The sequence below is a fragment of the Macaca nemestrina genome, chromosome 10, assembly GCF_043159975.1.
Source record: "Macaca nemestrina isolate mMacNem1 chromosome 10, mMacNem.hap1, whole genome shotgun sequence".
NCBI lineage: Eukaryota > Metazoa > Chordata > Mammalia > Primates > Cercopithecidae > Macaca > Macaca nemestrina.
In genome coordinates, this window is record NC_092134.1 from 114,129,154 (window position 1) to 114,145,196 (window position 16,043).

Consider the following 16,043-nt stretch of genomic DNA (forward strand, 5'->3'; position numbering starts at 1 on the left):
AGTGAGCCTGGGAGGTCGAAGCTTCACTGAGCCAAGATCACACCACTGCACTCCAGCCTGGGCAACAGAGTAAGACTCTCTCCCCTCTAAAAAAAAAAAAAAAAAAAAAAAAAAAAAAAAAAAAAATAGTGTGTAGCAACCTCAGCTCTGTAGCTGCAACAGATGATAAAATATTTTAGCACAATCATAGAAATTTCCTGAATTTCAGGCTGTGGTTCTAGGACAATAATTCAGGGCCTTGAGCTTCACATTCTCTTTAACTGTCCAGGGCCCTTACAAGAAATCCATGAACCCATGGGTGTTAAATTTTTCATGCTCTTCATCTTGGTCTATGGTAATGGCTTTCAAGGAGCACTTTATTGCAGTTTATTACGAACCATAATTAAATTAGTTATTTCCCTATTGTATTACATAAGCTAGGGTTTTCCAATCCTTAAATTCTAACTGGATTTTTCACAGGTTTTAACCCAATAAGACCCAAATCCCCCTGAACTAATTTCCCTGACACTTGTGGCTACTTCTTGCATTAGCCAGGATGCTTAACTGTAAGCAACTTTTATTTAAGTCAAAAATCCATTTATTACACCACCCAGAGTTGTTCCCAGAATTGCTATAGGGGCTTGGGAACAAGGGTCAGTAAATTAGCCAGAACCAAGATTGCCAAGGAAGCCAGAATCACAGCCAGAATAATCCCACAGAACCAGCCTGGTGATGAAGACAGTGGTAAAGCCACCAGCCACCAGTACTAGCCACTGGATACTGCCACTAACATCCTTATCACTGCTGTCATTCTTCCCAGAATGAACTCCTTCCCTCCAAGTTTCTTTGCTTCACTAGATCAAGATTCAAAGTCCTGAGGGGAGGTATTTGGACAAATGTAGAACACGTTTCTCTATCTTGGTTTCCTGAAAGAGTAGACAAGCAAGGGGCCAGCTTCTTTATACACAGTAAGGTATTCATACCTTGACCATACTTCTAAATGGAATTCTTATCATTTGATATTATAATAATACATACAGTAAGTTCTTAATGTCATCAATATGTTCTTGGAAACTGTGACTTTAAGCAAAATGACATACAGCAGATCCTCAAATAATGTCTCTTCATTATAACATCAATGAGGAGAATAACTGGGATTTTTGGCCAGGCTCAGTGCCTCACACCTGTAATTTCAACATTTTGAGAGGCCAAGGCAGAAGAATCACTTGAGCACAGAGTTTGAGACCAGCCTGGGCAACATAGTGGGGCCTCATCTCTACAAAAATAATTTTTTTAAAAAACAGCCAGATGTAGTGGTGAACACCTGTAGTCCCAGCTACTCAGGAGGCTGAGGCGGGAGGATTGCTTGAGCCCAGGAGATCGAGATTGCAGTGAGCCAAGACCACGTCACTATACTCCAACCTAGGTGGGAGAATAAGACCCTGCCTCAAAAAACAAAACAAAACAAAAACAAAAACAAACACCAAAAAACTGTTTTCATTACATGTCATTTCACATAAAGTTGCAGTTTTCAAGAACCCACTGAGAATAGGTTAAGTGAGGACTGTATATAATGAATCTTTCCCACTATATTGACACTAAAGGACAGGTACCATCTCTTAACTTGGTGCGTCCAAAAGCTACCGCAGTACCTAGGACCTAACAGGCTCTCAGTAAATGTAGAATAAATGAAATTGTGATCAGGTAAATTAATTTCAGAGTTTTCTTATAATCTAAAAAAAGAGAATTGGCCAGGGAAATTAGGAATCAAGGATAAATGTATGACCATAGAATGCTATGCAGCCATAAAAAAGAATCAACTCATGTTTTTGGCAGCAACATGGATGTAGCTGGAGGCCATTATCCTAAGTGAATTAACACAGAAACAACAAATGAAATACTGCATGTTCTCACTTGTAAGTGGCAGCTAAACATTGGGTACACAGGAACAAAAATGGGAACAGTAGACACTGGGGACTCCAGACACAGGGAAGGAGGGAGAGGAGTAAAGGTTGAAAAACCACCTTTCAAGTACTACATCCGCCACTTGGGTGATGGGATCAATAGAAGCTCAAACTTCATCATCACACAGTACAACCATGTAACAAACCTGTACATATATCCCCTGAATCTAAAATAAGATAAAGGAAATATAAGTTAAAATATTAAATTTAAAATAAGTTTTAAGAAGGATGAAGGGGTCAAGTGCAGTGGCCCATGCCTGTCATCCCAGCACTTTGACAGGCCAAGGCAAGAGGACTGCTTGAGCCAGGAGTTTGGAACAGCCTAAATAACATGGTGAGACTTCATCTCTATTTTTTTTAAAAAAATGGCAGGGATGAAGGGTATGGACGGTAATAGGAAGAAGCAAGTCTGACTGTTGTGGGGTATGGGGGAGAAGGAGAGTAGGTAGGATACGCTTATCTGTATGTGTGTGTTGGTGAATCAGATGGGTGTTACAGAGAGATGGAGAGAGGCAGAGATGAAGTAAAAGAAAGTAACTGTAAACAGAAAATCAACACTGGACTCAGCCAGCCTACTGTGTATTAACACAGCTCCAAAAGCCCAAGTGACCTGGAAAAAAAATTACTGAAAACCTAAAAGAAATTATCACGTTGATAATCAATAAAAGGGCATAGCACTGATATTACACTTTCAAGGACTATTAATGCCCAATGTCTTCAGATTATTTTCCCTAAAACAAAGGTTTCATTATGAAACTCACCAACCAGAAACTTTCAACAGCTCACCAATGTTAGAGAATAAAATTCATATTCCTTACTGCAGTATTCAAGGCCTGCACAGTCTTTTAACACTCTGATACTCTTCTCCAAAAATGCCTTCCTCGTTTCTATCTCTGCGTCTTAAGCTGTTTTCCTTTTGCCATTTAAAAAGACTATCCTTGCCTCTTCGACTAAACAAACCCTAATCATCCTTCAAGACCCCAGTTAAGACTTATTTTCTTCTTCCCAACTTTACCAGCCCACTCTTCCCTTAGAACCCCTGTAGTAATGATCTCCAGTATCACCCATTTCTCCCCGAATCTTTTAGACTCTCAGCACTGGAAAGTCATTCAGCATTTGAGTCATGCATGCTACCACCACATTACAACCAGAAAATCCAATGGCAACACCATGATGTCTTCTTCCTCATATTCTCACGTCTTGATAATGCTAAAAGTTATCTTAAATAAGCGACAGTATAAACACAATTATATTCATATATGTGAAAAGAAGTGAAAATATTCACATGAGAAGATGATTTAAACCTATGTGCGAAACTTTAGTAAATATAGATCACACAGTGTGAGAAATGATGAATTCTTCCAACCTGGGCTAAAATTCCAACTCTCCTAAAAGAATTTTCTTTTTTTATTATTATTATTATTATACTTTAAGTTCTAGGGTACATGTGCACAACGTGCAGGTTTGTTACATATGCATACATGTGCCATGTTGGTGTGCTGCACCCATTAACTCATCATCTACATTAGGTATATCTCCTAATGCTATCCCAACCCTCTCCCTCTACCCTATGACAGGCCCTGGTGTGTGATGTTCCCCCTCCTGTGTCCAAGTGTTCTCATTGTTCAATTCCCACCTATGAGTGAGAACATGTAGTGTTTGGTTTTTTGTCCCTGCGACAGTTTGCTGAGAATGATGGTTTCCAGCTTCGTCCATGTCCCTACAAAGGACATGAACTCATCCTTTTTTATGGCTGCATAGTATTCCATGGTGTATATGTGCCACATTTTCTTAATCCAGTCTATCATTGATGGACATTTGGGTTGGTTCCAAGTCTTTGCTATTGTGAATAGTGCCACAATAACATATGTGTGCATGTGTCTTTATAGCAGCATAATTTATAATCCTTTGGGTGTATATACCCAGTAATGGGATGGCTGGGTCAAATGGTATTTCTAGTTCTAGATCCTTGAGGAATCGCCACACTGGCATCCACAATGGTTGAACTAGTTTATAGTCCCACCAATAGTGTAAAAGTGTTCCTATTTCTCCACATCCTCTCCAGCACATGTTGTTTCCTGACTTTTTAATGATTGCTATTCTAACTGGTGTGAGATGGTATCTCATTATGGTTTTGATTTGCATTTCTCTGATGGCCAGTGATGATGAGCATGTTTTCATGTGTCTGTTGGCTGCATAAAGGTCTTCTTTTGAGAAGTGTCTTTTCATATCCTTCACCCACTTTTTGATGGGGTTGTTTTTTTCTTGTAAATTTGTTTGAGTTCTTTGTAGATTCTAGATATTAGCCCTTTGTCAGATGAGTAGATTGCAAAAATTTTCTCCCATTCTGTAGGTTGCCTGTTCACTCTGATTGTAGTTTCTTTTGCTGTGCAGAAGCTCTTTAGTTTAATGAGATCCCATTTCTCAATTTTGGCTTTTGATGCCATTGCTTTTGGTGTTTTAGATGTGAAGTTCTTGCCCATGCCTATGTCCTGAATGGTATTGCCTAGGTTTTCTTCTAGGGTTTTTATGGTTTTAGGTCTAACATTTAAGTCTTTAATCCATGTTGAATTAACTTTTGTATAAGGTGTAAGGAAGGGATCCAGTTTTAGCTTTCTACATATGGCTAGCCAGTTTTCCCAGAACCATTTATTAAATAGGGAATCCTTTCCCCATTTCTTGTTGTTGTCAGGTTTGTCAAAGATCAGATGGTTGTAGATGTGTGGTATTATTTCTGAGGGCTCTGTTCTGTTCCATTGATCTATATCTCTGTTTTGGTACCAGTACCATGCTGTTTTGGTTACTGTAGCCTGGTAGTATAGTTTGAAGTTAGGTAACGTGATGCATCCAGCTTTGTTCTTTTGACTTACGATTGTCTTGGCAATGTGGCCTCTTTTTTGGTTCCATATGAACTTTAAAGTAGTTTTCCAATTATGTGAAGAAATTCATTGGTAGCTTGATGGGGATGGCATTGAATCTATAAATTACCTTGGGCAGCATGGCCATTTTCCTGATACTGATTTTTCCTATCCATGAGCATGGAATGTTCTTCCACTTGACCACTCTCCACCCCAAATCAACAGAATATACATTCTTCTCAGCACCACATCACACTTATTCAAAAATTGACCACATAGTTGGAAGGAAAGCACTCCTCAGCAAATGTAAAAGAACAGAAATTATAACAAACTATCTCTCAGACCACAGTGTAATCAAAGTAGAACTCAGGATTAAGAAACTCACTCAAAACCACTCAACTACATGGAAACTGAACAACCTGCTCCTGAATGACTACTGGGTACATAACAAAATGTAGGCAGAAATAAAGATGTTCTTTGAAACCAATGGGAACAAAGACACAACATACCAGAATCTCTGGGACACATTTAAAGCAGTGTGTAGAGGGAAATTTACAGCACTAAATGCCCACAAGAGAAAGCAGGAAAGATCTAAAATTGACACACTAACATCACAATTAAAAGAACTAGAGAAGCAAGAGCAAACACATTCAAAAGCTAGCCAAAGGCAAGAAATAACTAAGATCAGAGCAGAACTGAAGGAGATAGAGATACAAAAAAATCCTTCAAAAAATCAATTAATCCAGGAGCTGGTTTTTTGAAAAGATCAACAAAATTTATAGACCACTAGCAAGACTAATAAAGAAGAAAAGAGAGAAGAATCAAATAGATGCAATAAAAATGATAAAGGGGATATCACCACTGATCCCACAGAAACATAAACTACCATCAGAGAATACTATAAACACCTCTACGCAAATAAAACTAGAAAATCTAGAAGAAGTGGATAAATTCCTGGACACATACACCCACCCAAGACTAAACCAGGAAGAAGTTGAATCCCTGAATAGACCAATAACAGGCTCTGAAATTGAGTCAATAATAGCCTACCAACCAAAAAAGTCCAGTACCAGATGGATTCACAGCCGAATTCTACCAGAGGTACAAGGAGGAGCTGGTACCATTCCTTCTGAAACTATTCCAATCAATAGAAAAAGAGGGAAATCTCCCTAACTCATTTAGTCCAGCATCATCCTGATACCAAAGCCTGGCAGAGACACAACAACAACAAAAAAAAGAATTTTAGACCAATATCCCTGATGAACATCAATGCAAAAATCCTCAATAAAATACTGGCAAACTGAGTCCAGCAGCACATCAAAAAGCTTATCCACCATGATCAAGTGGGTTTCATCCTTGGGATGCAAGGCTGGTTCAACATACACAAATCAATAAATGTAATCCAGCATATAAACAGAACAAAAGACAAAAACCACATGATTATCTCAATAGATGCAGAAAAGACCTTTGAAAAAATTGAACAGCGCTTCATGCTAAAAACTCTCAATAAATTAGATATTGATGGGACATACCTCAAAATAATAAGAGCTATTTATGACAAATCCACAGCCAATATCATACTCAATGGGCAAAAACTGGAAGCATTCCCTTTGAAAACTGGCACAAGACAGGGATACCCTCTCTCACCACTCCTATTTAACATAGTGTTGGAAGTTCTGGTCAGGGAAATCAGGCAGGAGAAAGAATTTTCTTAGAAGCTCAGCAAACCTCCCCTCATGTTACCTTTGTTCCTGGAGCTCAGGATGGGGTGGGCATGCAGGTGGGAGAATTGATAAAAATTGAGGTCTGTTGTGCTGAACCCCATTAACTCTAATGGGGATGGCACCAGGTTCAAGAGGCTGAAGAAGAGACACAGAGAATGTGACCTGGATTTTACTGGGAATTTACATACAAGGAGAGAGTCCAGTGGCAGTGGGCTGAACAGGAGGACCACAACTACTTGCAAAAAGCATGCAGTTTATATAGCATCTTCACTTAGCACCCTCCCCCTAAAAGCCTCCACCTGGCAACCTTTATTTAATCCAAGACACAGGACCTCGGTCCCCTGTACAGTATTCCACAGGATGGACCAGGGGCTCAGATGTTCCTCATAGATAAGGATTGAATCTCCAGGTTGGCCACTCCCCAATTCCTTAACTCAGAACTCCAAACACACATTCAGGTGCGTCTGCCATTCAGGGTCATTCTCAGGGCATACTTAAACTATTGCTGTCAGGGACGTCTGCTGTACAAAGTCCCACTGGGAAAGTGAAAGAGGCAGATGAATGCTGGGTGAGTAAGAATGTCTGCAAGCCCCTTCCCCAACATTACTGATTCTTTTGAACATTGAGTGTAAGTTCCCATGAATATACACCTAAAGGACAGACATCATTTTCTATTCCTAAGTATTCTATGACTTAAAACATGTTGTTGATGTTGAATAAAATGCTTACTAATTTTAAAAAATCAGAATTTCACCACAGTGCCTCTTCTCCTCCAATGATGGCAACACCTCTCCAGCAGGGCACAGAACTGTGCTGAAGCTGAGATGGATGAACTGACAGGACTAGTCTTCAGAAAGTGGGTAATAACAAACTTTGCTGAGCTAAAGGATTATGTTCTAACCCAACGCAAAGAAGCTAAGACTATGATAAAAGATTATAGGAGCTCTTAACTAGAATAACCAGTTGAGAGAGAAACATAAATGACCTGATGGAGGTGTCAAACACAACAGGAGAACTTCACAATGCAATCACAAGTGTCAATAGCTGAATAGACCAAGTGTAGGAAAGAATCTCAAAACTTGAAGACTGTCTTCCTGAAATAAGACAGGCAGACAAGATTAGAGAAAAAAAGAATAAAAAGGAATAAACAAAACCTCCAAGAAATGTGAGATTATATAAAAAGACCAAACCTATGACAGATTGGGGTACCTGAAAGAAACAAAGAGAATGGAACAAAATTGGATAACATATTTCAGGATATCATCCAGGAGAACTTCCACAACCTAGCAAGACAGGCCAACATTCAAATTCAGGGAATCCAGAAAACTCCAGTAAGATACTCCATAAGAAGATCAACCCCAAGACACATAATCATCAGATTGTCCAAGGTCGAAATGAAGGAAAAAAAATGTTAAGGACAGCCAGAGAGAAAGGGCAGGTAGCCTACAAAGGGAAGCCTATCAGACTAACAGTGGACGTCTCAGTGGAAACCCTACAACCCAGAAGAGATTGGAGGCCAATATTCAACATTCTTTAAAAAAAAAAGAATTTCCAACTCAGAATTTCATATCCGGCCAAGCTAAGCATCATAAGCAAAGGAGAAATAAAATCCTTTTCAGACAAGCAAATGCTGAGGGAATTCATCACCACCAGGCCCGCCTTGCAAAAGCTCCTGAAGGAAGCACTAAATATGGAAAGGAAAAAATGTTACCGGCCACTACAAAAACACACTGAAGTTCACAGACCAATAACACCATGAAGCAACTACATAAACAAGTCTGCAAAATAACCAGCTAGAATCATGATGGCAGGATCAAATTCACACATTACAATATTAGCCTTAAATGGAAATGGGCTAAATGCCCCAATTAAAAGACACAGAATGGCAGGCTGGATAAAGAGTCAAGACCCATCAGCATGCTGTATTCAAGAGACCCATCTCACATGCAAGGACACACATAGTCTCAAAATAAAGAGATTAAGGAAAATTTACCAAGAAAATGGAAAACAGAAAAAAGCAGGGTTGCAATCCTAGTTTCTTACAAAACAGACTTTAAACCAACAAAGATCAAAAAAGACAAAGAAGGGCATTACATAATGGTAAAGGGTTCAATTCAACAAGAGCTAACTATCCTGAATATATATGCACCCAATACAGGAGCACCCAGATTCATAAAACAAGTTATTAGAGACTGACAGAAAGGCTTAGACTCCCACACAATAGTAGTTGGAAACTTCAACACCCCACTGTCAATATTAGATCATCAAGACAGAAAATTGTCAAAAATATTCAGGACCTGAACTCAGCTCTGGATCAAGTGGACTGATAGATACTTACAGAACTGTCCACTCCGAAACAACAGAATATACATTCTCCTCAGTGCCACGTGGCACTTACTCTAAAATTGATCACATAATGAGAAGTAAAACACTCCTCAGCAAATGCAAAAAAAAAAAAAAAAAAAAAACACTGAAATTATAACAAACAGTCTCTCAGACCACAGAGCAAACTAATTAGAACTCAAGATCCCAGCACTTTGGGAGGCCGAGGTGGGCTGATCACAAGGTCAGGAGTTTGAGACCATCCTGGCTAACACGGTGAAACCCTGTTTCCACTAAAAATACAAAAAATTAGCCGGGCGTGGCGGCGTGTGCCTGTAGTCCCAGCTATTCGGGAGGCTGAGGCAGGAGAATGGCGTGAGCCCAGAAGGCGGAGCTTGAGTGAGTTGAGATTGCACCACTACACTCCAGCCTGGGCGACAGAGCAAGACTCCGTCTCAGAAATAAAAGATTAAGAAACTCACTCAAAACTACAAAACTGGATGGAAATTGAACAACCTGCTCCTGAATGACTCCTGGGTAAATAATGAAATTAAGGCAGACATCAAGAAGTTCTTTGAAACTAATGAGAACAAAGAGACAATGCACCAGAATCTCTGGGATGTAGCTAAAGCAGTGTTAAAAGGCAAACTTACAGCATTAAATGCCCACATCAAAAAGCTAGAAAGATCTCAAATTAACATCTAACATCACAACTAAAACAACTAGAGAACTAAGAGCAAACAAACCCCAAAGCTAGCAGATGATGGGAAATAACCAAGATCAGGGTGGAACTGAAGGAGAGAGAGACATGAAAAACCCTTCAAAAAATACATAAATCTAGGATCTGGCTTTTTGAAAAAAAAATAGTAAAATAGACTGTGCATTAGGGTTTTCTCTAGGGAGAAAACTAATAGGATATGTGTATATATGAAAGGGAGTTTATTAAGGAGAACTGACTCACACAATCACAAGGTAAAGTCCCACAATAGTCTGCAAGTTGAGGAGCAAGGAAGCCAGTGGTGAATCAGTCAAAGTCCCAAAACCTCAAAAGTAGGGAAGCCAACAATGCAGCCTTCAGTCTGTGGCCCAAGACCTGAGAGCCCCTAGCAAACCACTGGTATAAGTCTAAGTGTCCAAAAGCTGAAGAACTTGGAGTCTAATGTTCAAGAGCAGGGAGCATCCAGCATGGAAGAAAGATGAAGGCCTGAAGACTCAGCAAGTCTGCCCTTCCATCTTCTCCTGCCTGCTTTATTCTAGCCACACTGACAGCTAATTAGATGTTGCCCACCCAGATTGAGGGTGGGTCTGCCTCTCTCTGTCCGCTGACTCAAATGTTAATCTCTTTGGCAACACCCACACAGACACACCCAGGAACAATACTTTGCATTCTTCAATCTAATCAAGTCGACACTCAATACTAACCCACAGACCACTAGCTAGACTAATAAAAAAGGAAACGGAGAAGAATCAAATAGGCACAATCAGAAATGATAAAGAGGATGTCACCACTGACCCCACAGAAATACAAACAACCATCAGAGAATACTGTAAACACCTCTATGCACATAAACTAGAAAATGTGGAAGAAATGGATACATTTCTGGATGCAAACACTCTCCCAAGACTGAACCAGGAAGAAGTTGAATCCCTTAATAGAACAATAATGAGTTCTGAAATTGAGGAAGTAATAAATAGCCTACCAACCAAAAAAAGCCCGGGACCAGATTTACAGCTGAATTCTATCAGAGGTAGAAAGAGAAGCTGGGACCATTTCTTCTGAAACTATTCCAAACAATTGAAAAGGAGGGACTCCTCAATTCATTTTATGAGGCCAGCATCATCCTGATACCAAAACCTGGCAGAGATACAACAAAAAAAGAAAACTTCAGGCCACTCTCCCTGATGTCAGTGCAAAAATCCTCAAAAAAATACTGGCAAACAAAATCCAGAAGCACATCAAAAAGCTTATCCACCACTATCAAGCTGACTTCATCCCCAGGATGCAAGGTTGGTTCAACATACACAAATCAGTAAATGTGATTCATCACATAAACATAACTAAAGACAAAAATCACATGATTATCTCAATAGACATAGAAAAGGCCTTCGATAAAATTCAACATCCCTTCATGTTAAAAACTCTCAATAAACTAGGTGTTGAAGGAACATACTTCAAAATAGTAAGAGCCATTTATGACAAACTCACAGCCAATATCATACTGAATGGGCAAAGATGGAAGCATTCCCCTTGAAAAGCGGTGCAAGACAAGGATGCCTTCTCTCACCACTCCTCTTCAACATAGTATTGGAAGTGCTGGCCAGGGCAATCAGCAAGAGAAAGAAATAAAGGATACTCAAATAGGAAGAGAGGAAGTCAAATTATCTTTGTTTGCAGATGACATGATTTGACATCTAGAAAACCCACTGTCTCAGGCCAGAAGCTTCTTAAGCTAATAAGTAACTTCAGCAAAGTCTCAGGATACAAAATCAATGTGCAAATATCACAAGCATTCCTATTCACCAACAATAGACAAGCGGAGAGTTAAATCATGAATGAACTCTCATTCACAATTGCTACAAAGAGAATGAAATACATAGGAATACAGCTAATAAGGGAAGTGAAGGACCTCTTCAAGGAGAACTGCAAACCACTGCTCAAGGAAATCAGAGAAGACACAAACAAATGGAAAAACATTCCATGCTCAAAGATAGGAAGAATCAATATTGGGAAAATGGCCATACTGCACAAAGTAATTTATAGAGTCAATGCTATTCCCATTAAACTACCATTGACATACTTCACAGAATTAGAAGAAACTATTTAAAAATTCATATGGAACCAAAAAAAGAGCCCTAATAGCCAAGACAATCCTAAGCAAAAAGAAAAAAGCTGAAGGCATCACACTGCCTGACTTCAAACTATACTACAAGGCTCCAGTAACCAAAACAGCATGGTACTTGTACAAAACAGACACATAGACCAATGCAACAGAATAGAGAATGCAGAAATAAGACTGCACATCTACAACCATCTGATCTTCGACAAACCTGACAAAAACAAGCAATGGAGAAAGGATTCCCTATTTAATAAATGGTGCTAGGAGAACTGGCTTGCCATATGCAGAAAATTGAAACTGGACCCCTTCCTTACACCTTACACAAAAATTAACTCAAGATGAATTCAAGACTTAAATGTAAAACGCAAAACTATAAAAACCCTAGAAGAAAATCTAGGCAATACCGTTCAGGACATAGGCACAGGCAAAAATTTCATAACAAAAATGCCAAAAGCAATTGCAACACAAGCAAAAATTGACAAATGGGATCTAATTAAACTGAAGAACTTCTGGACAGCAAAGGAAACTATCATCAGAGCAAACAAACAACCTACAGAATGGGAGAAAAATTTTGCAATCTATCCATCTGAAAAAGGTCTGATATCCAGTCTACAAAGAACTTAAACAAATGTACAAGAAAGAAACAAAACATTGAAAAGTGGGCAAAAGACATGAACAGACACTTCTCAAAAGAAAACATACATGCGGCCAAAACACATATGGAAAAAAAGCTCAATATCACTGATCATCAGAGAAATGCAAATCAAAACCACAATGAGATACCACCTCACACCAGTCAGAATGGCAATTATTAAAATCAAGAAACAACAGTTGCTGGTGAGGCTGTGGAGAGATAGGAACACTTTTACACTGTTATTGGGAATGTAAATTAGTTCAACCATTGTGGAAGACAGTGTGGTGATTCCTCAAAGATCTAGAACCAGAAATACTGTCTGACCCAGCAATTCTATTACTGGATATATACCCAAAAGAATATAAATCATACTATTATAAAGATACATGCATGCCTATGTTCATTACGGCACTATTCACAATAGCAAAGACGTGGAGTCAACCCAAATGCCCATCAATGATAGACTGGATAAAGAAAATGTGGTCCATATACGCCATGGAATACTATGCAGCAATAAAAAGGAATGAGATCATGTCTTTTGCAGGGATAAGGATGGAGCTAGAAGCCATTATCCTCAGCAAACTAACTCAGGAACAGAAAACCAAACACCGCATGTTCTCACTTATAAGTGGGAGCTGAACGATGAGAACACATGGACACAGGAGGGGAAAAACACACACTGGAGCATGGCAGGGAGGGGCAGGGGAAAGGAGAGCCTCAGGAAAAATAGCTATGCATGCTGGGCTTAATACCTACGTGGTGAGTTGACAGGTGTAGCAAAGCACCATGGCACATGTTTACCTACGTAACAAACCTGCACATCCTGCACATGTACCCCTGAACTTAAAATTTTTAAAAAAAGAAAAAAAAAATCAGAATTTCAGATAAAATATCTAGTCTCTTAATTGTCAACCAACAAGCCTTCCAGTAATAAATTGGGACTCTGAGAGGCCCCTGTCCAGCCCTGGAGTGCTTCTTTCTTTAGTGCAAGTAATACCACTGGGCTTGGCGTAAGGCTTTACAAATCTACATTATCAAATCTCATTCTCCCACAACCACATTTTACTGATAATGAAATCAGTGCTAAGCTGTTAAGAGATTTGCCTAACATCCCATGACCAATCACTATTAGACCGAAAGCTGGAATCCAGATCCTTTGATGGTAGATGTGGAGTAGAAAGAAATGGACTTTGGAGTCCACCTGACCTGGGTTCAAATCCCAGTTTTGCCCTTAAATTGTGTAATTTTCTAAAGTCAATCTCGCCAAGCTTTGGTTTTCCCCTTTGTAGAAAGAAGACAAGGGTCTTCCATGCAATTATGGAAAAAGGATTGAGAGCCTGTGTGCCAAGTGCCTGGCGCTCAGTGAGTTCTGCTGAAAAGACAGATACCCTCCCCACCTTGCGGTTCTTTTCAAGGTCACCTGCAGCCCATCACAGAAGGATCACGCAGACGGATCACTTGGAGAAACCTTCAGACCAGGAAGAGACGTTCATTTCATCTGGCAGCTGTAAGTGGTCAAAAAGCAAGACCATATGCCTCTCCACCTGTCCCTACTGGCCTTTCTCCTAAGGGACGAAATCGAAGAGAACTCTGGGTTTTGGCTTCCTGGATGGTTTATTAGGGCCGTAGAAGGACTTCAAGATGATTCTCATAAAAGCTGTTTTCCTTGTGATTAAGTTGTATTTGCCTGTTAACTATGTGGTAAACAAACCCTCCACTCTCCCTTTATGGTTATAGGGTAGCCGCCTGTTAATTGGGACTTGGAGGGTAGCGGGCTGGCAAGGCTGCCCGAGACAGGAAGCCAAGAAGCCCAATTTGGTTATCAGTTCTGTTGACATGAGCTGAGCCGTATGTGGTTGTGTGGTGTGTCCAGCAGGTCTAGCTTGGGGTTTTCCCAGCTATGAAAGACCTGCTGTTTGAAAAACTTGGCCTGGAGTCAAACAAGGGCTTCGGATCAGGGCTCTCGCTGCCGTCAGCCCCATCAGCTCTGCGAGCATGGTTTCCCTCTTGGACAGGGGGAAAGGCAAGCCAAACATGTCTGATCCTATACTTGGTTCAGGGCTGAGGGGAGAAGGAAAGGCAAGGAATGAAACAGGCTGCACCTGGAGCTAATGTGCCCTCCTTAACACCCCCCCACAACCTCATCAGAGACAGAAAAAATCAAAAATCCCTTTCCCTGCAAAAGGCATGAGAAGCACTGAAACCCTCTCCCTCTGTGTCACTTATCAGAACTGAACTCAGACAGACTTAATCCCTGAAATAAGACTGCCAGAGGATCAAATGGGTGGGAGAGGCTTGCTGGGAAATTCCTCCCAGCCCGTGGATACATGAGTTGGGAAGAAATTGGGGCAGTTCCCAGTGTAACTTGCTACCCCTCCCCCAGGAGCAATCACTGTCAAAAATGATTTATCTTAAACATTTTTTAATTATTTTAGCCAATGGGGTGTGTATGTGTGTGTATGTTACAGAGAGAGAGAGAAGAGTATGTGTGTGTTTTTAATCATTTGCGGTTAAGTCTGAGTTCACAAGAGCCTGAGTTCAGTAGCGTCCAACCGCCAAACCCACACCCAAATATTTTGTAGATAACAGAAGAGCCATTGCCGGGTTATGCTCATGTGTACACAGACAAGCTTTGTGGCGGTGTGGCGAGGACCCTGAAGTGGGAGTCGGGATGCGAAGTTTCTGCAACAAGGGCTGCCACATGCCATCCAGGGGCATCTCAAGAAACAAGGTTTTGAAGAAATTCCATGAAAACCATTCCCTCTTCTTCCTAGTAATTGAGTATAATGAAGCAACTAATGGGTACTGTTATGGAGTTAAGTGCTGATGAACAGGGGTAGCATTTATTATTAGGGTTGTTGGGTTTTTTTGGTTTTGCTTTTTGAGACAGGGTGTCAGTCTGTCAACCAGGCTGCATGCAGTGGTGTGATCATGGCTCACAGCAGTCTCTACTCCCTGGCTCAAGTGATCCTTTCATCTCAGCCTCCCAAATAACTGGGACTGCAGGCACACACCACTATGCCCAGTTAATTTTTTTTTTTTTTTTTTTTTTTTTGGAGAGACAGGGTTTCACCATGTTGCTCAGGCTGGTCTCAAACTTCTGGGCTCAAGAGATCCACCCGCCTTGGCCTCCCAAAGTGCTGGGATTACAGGCGTGAGCCACCGAGCTTCACCTACGGTTATTCTTACACCTCCACATGAAGTTCTCACAAGACTGGAAGCAGTTATGCCAAGATGTTAGCTGTGGTTAATTCCAGATGGTGGGAACATGAGTGCATGTTATTTTCTCCTTGAACTTTTCTACAGTTTAGACCTTTCTACAAATACATAATTTTAAATGCTTGCTAAATGAATGAATGAATAAATGGACCCAGGTAGGGATGGAAATAGGTCTAGCTCCTGACTTCAAAATTGCTCTTATTCCTGAAGATAATAAGAGAATAATTACAAGCATCTGTTTATGTGGGATTTGTGTGTGTGTGTGTGTGTGTGTGTATTTACTTTCTACTTTTTTCTTTAAGGATAGTTGAAGAATGAAAAACAAAAGGCAGTGTACGTATTGGGAACAGCAGAGAGTGGGGAAAAGAGACTGAAAATTTGTGGAGAGAGGAGGTAAAAGCCAGATAAGAACCACTTGTCCTTAGTGACTTCTTTTGAGAAACATGGAAGGTTCCAGATGGGCAACAGAAGAGGCTGGCTGGCCACGTTCACATGTAAAAAGGTTT